Consider the following 10,182-nt stretch of genomic DNA (forward strand, 5'->3'; position numbering starts at 1 on the left):
ATAACACTAAATTCTTGAAGTCAAAAACATTTTAAATGGGTGATTCTGTACATAAATGTGCTTGTCCTGCAGCAGAATTATTGCACGTGACCAGGGTTTTCTTAGAATACAGTTGTCAAGTTAGTCTAGCAGGTTACCACTGTTGAGAAGAGCAGTTCCTTTCCATAGCTGCTCATGATCTTACATCCCCAGCCTCTACCCTTGTGCTGACACTGACTTTGATAGGACTTGGTTTGGGAAAATAAATTGAGAAAAGTGGTCCATGACTCTTCCCTTGTTCCTAGATGTCTTTATCTTTCACTGCCTTGTGTTGGATCTAGCATTCATGTTCACAAGCTGATCTCATTAAAAAAACCCCAAAACCAGAAAAAAACACCTCAGAAGTAATGAACACGTTTTGGGTGTGTGTGCTAGCTCTCTGTCAGTTTAGTTCAATGATCTGATTAATCTCATCGTTCTAGGAAAGCAAGAGTAGCTTTAGGATTACCCTAGGAAAATAGCAGTAGTGGTGGGAGGCTGGAGAAGGAAGTCTGAACATGACTTCAATCAACAGACTGAGAATTGTGGACAAAAAAGGAATTTCCATGTTCGTTTGTCAACTCAATAATATACAAAGATAATAGCGATACAGCTAATACCTAGTACAGGAAAAACTGTGAGTAGCTTACTGATCATTCAGCTAGCATTTAGACTAAAAGCTAGAGACTGAAAACTTAATCTATTAAATAATACTGCCAGGGTGCTGTATTATTTGCTCCACACTTGTTTAGTGTCTAGTAGCTGTCTAGAACTTCCCATTAAGAAGGCTGCACTAAGCATCCTTGAACATATTGGTTTTGCATTTTTGAATAAAGCATTTCAGTGCCGTGTAGAATGAATTCCATGTGAATTTGCTCTAGATTTGTCCTGGGGCTAAGGCTGGATCAACCAGTTTATAGTTCCCCAGATCCTTTCTTGCCATTTTTTTCAAGATAGGTGTAGTATTTGCCTTTTTCTAGTCATCAGTCTGGTCATACTCTAGCTCAGTTAGTAATTTACGTACTTCTTGTTTAGCCAACCTGGCCTTCTGCTCTGCCTGCCCATTTCGTTGCAAACTGTGATGAATTGTACTTACACATCATGGAGTTTGTCCTTGGTTATCAGCCAGCTCCCCTGGGCACTTTTGCCTGTGAGAAAAGCCTCCCAGGAGGACCAATTTAAGAATTTCCTGAACAAGACTAACTCCACTTTCCTGAAATCCAGGGTCTTTAGTCATACTTTTCAGAATAACTTAGGTTGGAAGGGACCTCTGCATGTCATCTGGTCCAGTCGCACACTGAGAATAGGTCCAACCTGACTCGGGTTGCTCAGGACCAAGGACAGAGGTTCCACACAACTCCTGGGCATGGCTCCTGGAGTTTGTACCCTCAGGGTTACAATAATTCTGTCTGTCTACTCAGAATTTGCCTTCTTTAAACTTGTGAGCCTTGCCTCCTGCCCCATCACTGGGCATCTTCAGAAAGAGTCTGGCTTCATCTTCCCTATACCCTTGCACTAGGTACTCTGCTACTTACCATTCTCACTCCCCTCAGGGTCCACATGGTGGTCACTGCAGCCAAAGCTGCCCTTGACTGTCACATCCCCAACCAGTTCTTCCTTGGCTTTGAGTAGAAGATCCAGCAGAGTACCTCCCATGGACAGAATATGTGAAAAAATCCTCCTTAAAGCATTCCATTAATACCTCTGTTGCGTGAGCAATGAATGGCTGAAAAAGTTCATTTCTTATGTTTAACTAGAAACTGAAAGAGTAAAGCCTGACAAAATTTCTAGCTCTGACAAAGGAATGAACACCCAAAAAGTACAGTATTTATTAGCCTGTGGCACTCACATGAACAACATAAATATGACGTGTAATTTGTTAGAATTTAATAGCAATGTGCAGCTGCACTTAAAACCTGAAAATATTTCCTGTCTGATAGGTATTGACATGGAGAATACTAAATTCTGTTTGTGTAAAGGATTGAGGATTCTTATTAGAAAGTTGTCATTAGAAGCCATTGACAGTACAAGTAAGGTATCACATGAGTAGATCTTTTTTACATCATGACAGTTTGTCTCAAAAAGAGCAGAAATGCCTACATATATAATCACACTTCTGCAGTCAATCATCTAAAGCAATAACAATAATGTTTATTATTATTATTATTATTGTTGTTGCTGTTGTTGTTTTTGTTATATTGTCCTGCGGAATTGATGAAAAGCAACTACTGATGGTTTAAAAAATGTTCGCAGTTATTCCAGTTTGTTTTAGATGATTTGCTGTTTAATTTGTTCATTAGGATATAGGAAATCTGATGAAATGCAAGGCTTCAGCTCTTCATGTAACATATGAATATGCAGCATCGTAGATTTACCTTGTTCTCACAAGTCTTTAGTGAGACCTTGTATGAAACTTATCTCTCATTAGAAGTTCTGTACGAAAGCAGTGTAGTCAAATATAGCTTTCTGGCAACCTTTCAATACTTATGTCTATTTTTAATGATTTCCCAACTGGAACACAGTGGGAAACACAGGCCAAAAGTATATATGGATATGTTTAGCCAAGAGATTTAGAACTGTTAGGCAACTCCAAGTAGTACACAATGTGACCATGTGTTCCTTGGCAACAGGATGCTATGAGTACTTCTGATCTGCATTCAGCTCTTTATACTAGCTTGCCACAGCTGAGCTCAGGGTTTCAGTTCTTGCATCACTACATTTGAAAGTCTAAGTCCATATAATCTGAAATATCAAAAGCTTGAAGGTAAAAATATATTTCCCTCTTTGTATGCTGTGACATAAAAAGCTGTGTGTTGTGTGTTTTAGAGGTACAAATTCTGTATAAGGATAAATACTCTGCAAAATCAAGTGATGTGCAACTCAAACCAAGTTATGAAAATTAGTGTGTATTTCTAGCCTTGTTCATCTTGTGCCTGAGCTCCACATCTGTAAAGTAGGGCTTATAACACCCACTATCTCAACAGGATGCTCTGAAAATGCATTTATATGTATGCAGTGCTCAGGTATTGGAAAGATAAGCAGTACAGAGGAAGTCCATGAGGAATTCCCATGTTCAATGCAAAATTTGATTGGCATGCAACACCTAACGTATTAAGCTGATCATCAAACGATGGGAATGTTTTTGAACTCTGTTTGTCTATGTACTGAATGACACAAAGATCTCAGAAAAAATAGCAGCAATCAGGTATTAATCCCTGTTATAGAAACAGGGAAGATATAGGATTCTACACTGCCAATATATGTGACATGGTGTGCATTATGATTATCCAGATTAACATATGATTGATGTTAGTCAATTTAACCATTTATTTTTGAAGCCCTAACATTCTTGTACTCCAGTGTTCATGTCTGTGTGCATATGTCTATAGTGGAATCAAATTCAGGTCATTGTACGTAAGTGACTATATGCAGATGAGAACTTCTGCATTTTTGTAGCTTGTCTCAAGATTATTCTCATCATCACCAGAATCCCTGGCCAAATGTGACTTAGTCTTCAAAGGGCAGTATTCACAGTCTGATGGTTTCCTGCCTCTAGTAATGTTTGTGTTTTATCTATGTTTTTATCTTTCCTGTTATCAGCTGTGGATCTTTCTTTTACATTTAGTTCAGTTACTATTACTGTAGCAAAGATATTCACAGGGTATTTCCACCTCACTAGGTTAAAAAAGCAGCAGATCATGAGCATAGAGTATTACTTATTGTAGCCTCTCTTGGAGATACTCTTTCTGGTCAAATATGGTCAATTCCAAGCCACTGAGACTGGAGTGGCAATTCTCCAAGGCACAGGAGGATTTCTCAGTAACGTATTCACTGATACTGACAGCACACACATACCTGAATTTGTGTGCTCTTATTTGAAAATGTCCTCTACAGGTGGGGGAAATGAAATGAATGAAACTGGAACTTAAGATCTGTAACAAAGAGATCCAATGCTTCTCTGTTTGGGTGTGTTTCATCCTGAAAAGATGTATGAATCTTTTCACATTCACACCTGCCAAGAATGGAGCAGCATTTTCTTGTTTTCTGACATCGCATCTGCCAAAATCTAAGACGTTACTTTGCTTCAGTTGCTGTGACATTAATGCAATCATTTATCCATCTGGCTGTCAATACATTGGGGACTATTTGCTGGTGACCTTGAAAACGTAGAGTGGCATTGCATTTCCTTTTCCAAGTACTTCAGGTGTACCATTTACAGGGAAACAAATCAATCTCACCTGTCTAAAACTGCTGCAATCACAACCCATATTTTCTATGATTTTTTTGTGGTGATAAAAGCTTAATTATATTCATACCTCATAGTTACATTAGTTCTGGATCTGCATCTGTTTATTTTAATGATATTTAAGGCATCATTTATGGTCTCCTGGAAACAAAATAAACTGTTTGCTGTCCAAAATAGTCATCTGAGCCAGACATGAAAATTATTTTTGCTTGAAAACTCTCTGAAGGAAAGGTCATGTCACAGCAACTCATTACTGAAGTAGTTCTTGTAACATTAATCCATTTAATTTGGCTTCAGTTTGACCCTAGCTCTGAATACAATATGATTTAAGAAGAGCCCTATATTATTCCTCTCAGACATGAGCTTTGTTAGTGTTCGTCACTGCTGAAAGGGAATGAGAAATTTGCTCTGACCTCCTTGGCAGTATTCTCCCTTTCTGGACCCAGTTGTGTGCAGTCAGGGAAGCCTGAGGTCTGTGTCTGGAGAGGGGATATGCTGGGGGCAAAACACGGATGCACAGCAAAGTGAGAACTATGGTTCTTTGACAGAAACACGGTTGCCTGAAGCAGATGGTACAAGCACAGCAGGTAAGGCAGGAAAAATGTCAGGCTCTACAAAAGCACATTTTTTCTGTCAATGTTCTTAGCTTGTTTCCAAGGTGAAAACCCTATGCGTGACTTGTGGCTTGTTATTATTATGACAAGTTTAAATCAAAATTAAAGTTTTGTGTAGGATAAATGATAGCTTTTTACACAGAACTGAATTTCTTATAAATAAAAGGGCCCCCGAGACTCAAGTATAGTAACATGTTAGCATGGACACACGCTGCTGCTGGCAGTAAGACAAGTGACCCCTTCAGCTTTGGTGTTAGCTGCTTTCCTTTGTTGCTCTTTTACAGACTTTTACACCAGAATATATTTTTTTTTCATTCCATTTCAGACAGCAGAAGCTTTTATGTCTTTTCAGTTTATAAAACTTCTACATATAAAATTTACTGCATGGAACAAGTTATAGAGGGAAATATTCCCTCTGCTACTTATCTTGTGGGGATCTGATCTGAGCACTCAGAGTAACAAGCAACAGTTCTGTAGGAAAGAGGGAGCAATTTTTAAATTTTTTTTTTTGCTGCCAGAGTAATTTTTCTTTTGAAAGCTTTGTTTGTTGACTCATTTTGACTGTACTTTAGTTGAACTTGTTGATATATTTTGCAGGACTCGACTAAAGATTATTAGTACTGATTTCCCAAATCACCAAAACCTGTCAGATCTCAGTGCAATAGTTTATTTAAAAAATGTCTTCTCTCTTTCTCAGTGTAGGAATACTGGAACCATGGAGGAACATATATTATAAGCCCTTCAGTACATTGATACATTTTGCTTTCATATGCAAATTTGTCACTCTTATAACCCTAACTTGTTTTATTGCTAGTCTGAAATTTCCTGAAGATTCCCTTCATCCTTTGGCAGCTGCTGCTGCTATTCTTTATAAATATTAATGATTGCTTCTCACAGACACTAATCTGCATCATTCCACAGATATATGCCAGTGATTTCATTTATTAATTTTTTAAAAATTTATTTATTTTTTTACTATCAGGGAACAAAAGACTTGATTCAGGTCTGTTTGCTGACTTTCTATTTTGTATTCCAGGGTTGTGTTCATGCTGTTAGGTGAGACTTTGTCACAGAAGACACTGAAAAGGAATTGTTTCTCTGCTAATCCTGTTCTGCTTGGGGGATGGTCAGAATCACAGTGCTGTTGTACCGTGCCCTAGGTGCCTTTGTATCTTAGCCTTACTGATGCAATTTCTCCCCACAGACGCGATGGCACTGTTTCGTCCGTCACTGTGGCAGTATTTTCCCCATGTGTTATGTGCTGCCTTTGGTCTCATGACTTTGTGCCTGCAAACCTCTGTATCGTTGTTAAGGTGGATTCTCATGGGAGGTAACTACCACCAGTCTGCAAATTGCTCCCTTTTCTTCCTCTTTCCTTCATCTCTTCTTTTGCAGATGTTAGTTTATGGCAGAGAAAAAGCAAACACAGAGCACAAGGTAAATAGCGGTCATTTAGATATGGGGTAAATATTATCCAATGATACTTGTGCACAGGAACTTAACTATCAATGGATATGCAGCACTTTACACTTAACTAGCATATTCCAATCCATGCTAAAAGCATCATAAACTGGAACAAGTACCAGGGAATCACAGCAAATAACCAGCAAACCACAATGGAAATTACTGAGGGGAAAAGCATGATGGAAATCATCCTCCTCAACATCTTCAGTGTTGCTACCTCGTGCACTGAAGAGAGCATCCAGAGGATGGTTGCTGCTCTTCTTGGCTGGCTATGGGAGACAGCTCCCCTCCCTCTGCCTCTGCCTCTGCCTCTGACTCTCCCTGTCTGCATCCTTTCCCCTTATCCCTCCCCTTCTCCCCCCACCCCCCACCCAAGAAGTAACTTGCACTCTTATAATGGATGTATGCTACCAGCTATGGACCACTCTGATAAGTCTTTGTGCATATGAAACTGTCTTGACATCATTTGGCAGTGGCACCATTCAACAATAAGGTACTCCTTAAATGTGATATGCTTTACAACAGTACAGGCATGACCACTTTAGAAACAGCTGTAGGATTTGAAAATATTACATCTTTCTCACAAACTCCAGCCGTTTATTACTGGGAGGTCTGGGGAGAATGAGTACCTGGTTGTGTATATCTGGTATCTGGTGCTGCTGATCATATGCCCCGCTGAGTGCAGTCCACACCCTCCAAATGACCTTACAAGGCTGCATGGCTGTCCGGCTTCACCCGCACCCTTTGTAACAGCTTTTGGCTCCAGAAATAGCCCCTTTCAGCTACAACGCATTTCAAAATCACACAAGACTTTATCAGAGAGAACATCAACATACCTGATCTGTTCTAGTGATGTTAAGTGACTGCTGAAGGTGATTTGAACTAAGTGGATCCACCCTCCATCCCAGTGCCCTCCGGTAGGGGCTGTGATCTCAAGTGCAAGGACTGAAATGATTACCTGGGACATCCATTTCTTAGACTGCTGTAATATATTTGAATGAGCTCCTGTGATCTCACCTATAAATTCTTACAAGTTAGTTGTGGCAGTTGCTACACATGAGATGTTTGACCCTTCAGAGTGTAGTACAAAGCCCACTAATACCAGGGCTTTTGCACAGTCCTGGCAGACTAGCTGATTTAGGAAAGCAATCCAGAAAATCCAAGCATTGATTCCAGCCTGCCAGTACAAGTCAGTTAGACACAAGGTTACATGTGAAATGCTTCAACTGCTTCCTCCCCTCTTCCCAAAACTTGTTTACACTGTCCAGGAGAGACCCAGTGTTACTTGAAGTATTAATTTTCTATAATAAACATTAATCTATGTTTAAATAGTACTATTTTGTTTTCTAAAAGATTGGACCCTTCGGAGAGGGGGGGGCTTATTTTTGGAAGCTAATAGGATTTTGGTGCAGGTTACCCAGCATGTGTTGTCCTGTGGATAACTGACTAGCTGAAAAGGGTCACATAGACATAGTCCAGCTGGCTGGACAACAATGCACATCGCTCTCAGCTTATCTGAAGTAAAGCAAAAATAACTGTCTTTGGCTGTTCTTGTTACACAATAACAGGAAGATTTTGGTGGGAAAAGAATGTTGCAGGTGGGAACAGAAAACTACAGAAGAGAAACTAGGGGCGGGCTTGGTATTTAGGCAACTAACCAATAATGAGCTTAACTTTTGTAATATGTATGAGCTAATTATAACAAGGCATAAAAGGTGACTGTAAGGGACAATAAACGAAGTCTGCTGATTACTCATATTGAGCGACTGTGTCTTCCCTCCGTCGCGACAAATGGCGCCCGAACAGGGACCCTAGAGAGGGCTGAACCTGCGAGCCACGGTTCGACGGAGATTCGGGTACCGGTCCTGAAAGCAGCGCAGGAGGCGGAAGGGCACAGTCCCCGCGCCCGGGAGCACCTACAGAGGGTCCCGCCGGCCACGCGTCGCCGAAGTCTCGCAAAGGCTGCAACAGCGCGGACGAAGGTATGGAGAGACAAGCGACGTACGATTCGCTCATATGCTTTTTAGAAAAGCGGAGCGTTCGGGACATAGATTGTAAAAAGGCATTACCCGGGTTATTAGCGTATGGGATAGCATCCGGGACCCCCGCGGCAGCGGCGAGCGGCGGCGCAGCCCGGCAGGCCCCGTCCCGGCCGCGGTTTCTCTCCGAGGCTGCACCCCCCCCCTCCACCCCCCCCGCTCCGATCGGCGCCATGGCGATGCAAGCGGCCAAGCGAGCTAACATCTGGCTGCCCCCAGAGGTCAATCGGATCCTTTATATTCGGAACCTGCCGTATGAAATCACAGCGGAGGAAATGTAGGATATCTTTGGGAAATACGGACCTATTCGACAAATCAGAGTTGGAAACACTCCTGAAACAAGAGGAACAGCTTAAGCTTCTGAAGGAAAAATACGGAATTGAGTACAAACCCACCAAAAAAAGTGCTTCAGATGTCCCCTACAAGAAATGGGTTTCTGCCTTGAACTAGCAAACATCTCTGTGCTTAAAGAGAAGCCTTTTTGCCTTGATGGAGATAATTTATTCTGTATTCTGTATTTATGCTGTATTCTGAATGTGGAAATTGGTTGGGACTAGGAGGCTGGCTTAAAGGCATTTTGCAAATGGGATTATTATTTTTGATCATTATTGTAATAATAGTTTCTTGATCAAAACCAGCCAACACTATTTGTAAGCATTAGGCATATGTGGAAGAGAATGCCTTTATTTGAATCAGCAGTTAAGGTGTAGTTTAGTCTGATGCTGTGGTTTTATCTGCTTCTGGTGAATTTTTGAAGTGATGAAATCAGAGATACAAGGTATACTAAGAGTTATGAGGTAATAAGGTAATAATCTAAGTAAGGGTGCTGTCTTTTATATCTACAAGTGCAACATGCTTTTATGTAGCAGAGAGAAACTTTGACAATAATGTTGCTTGAGCGAGATGTGCATGTGACAACTTGGGAAAAGGGATATCACAACTGGAGTGCAACAGTGTTTCTATGTCTGGCAGAGTGAAATCTTTCAAGACCTGAGTTTAGACAGTCTAAAATAAATTGTTAGTATTCAGAAAACCCATCTTAGGCCTCTTTTGCTTACATAGTGTTATGGAAGTCAACTGCTATTGTAGAGAATTAATGATTTTTTAATACATATTAACGAATACTACTATTTTACCTTGAGGCAGTTGAGTGAGAAATACTCACGTGTAGCATTTGAGGGAATGTCAGCATAAATCGCACTTACAGTAAGACTGCATTTTTAATTACCGTACTCGTTAAGATTTGATGATGCCATAAGGCTAAGGCCTTATATCACAGATTGGTTCTGAACTAAAAGGTGTGTGCACATGTAGATATGCACATTTGTGTTATTTTCCTTAATTGGCTACAAAATAATATAATTAGGTTGGGGACTAGATCTTGGGAATTTACCTATTATACTTCTGTTTGTTAAGGAACGTGCATAACACAGCACCCATGTAGGCTTGGCTTGTGGCATAGTTGTCAAATTTAGCATAGACATTCAGACAGATAAGCAACGTACTCTTCTTGTGTGTATCACCTACAAGCCATTATGGCTTAGTGTGTAAATCTGTATGTAACTATTGAAAAATCCACTTATGAATGTATATAGCTTAGAACTAATTTTTTCCCTTTGTTAATTCTTTGATATCAATGAGGAATTCTTCAGAAAATGTATGGACTGGTTGGTTGCATAAAGGCAGTTGTTATTTGGACAGAAAATTGTTAATGGTCAGGGATTTTCCACTAAAATATTTGCAAATATTCCTAGTCAAACATCAGTTTGGTTTCTTTTTGGGTTTTGAGCTTGCATTAGTC

Source organism: Falco biarmicus, chromosome 5 (assembly GCF_023638135.1).
Source record: "Falco biarmicus isolate bFalBia1 chromosome 5, bFalBia1.pri, whole genome shotgun sequence".
NCBI classification, from domain to species: Eukaryota; Metazoa; Chordata; class Aves; order Falconiformes; family Falconidae; genus Falco; species Falco biarmicus.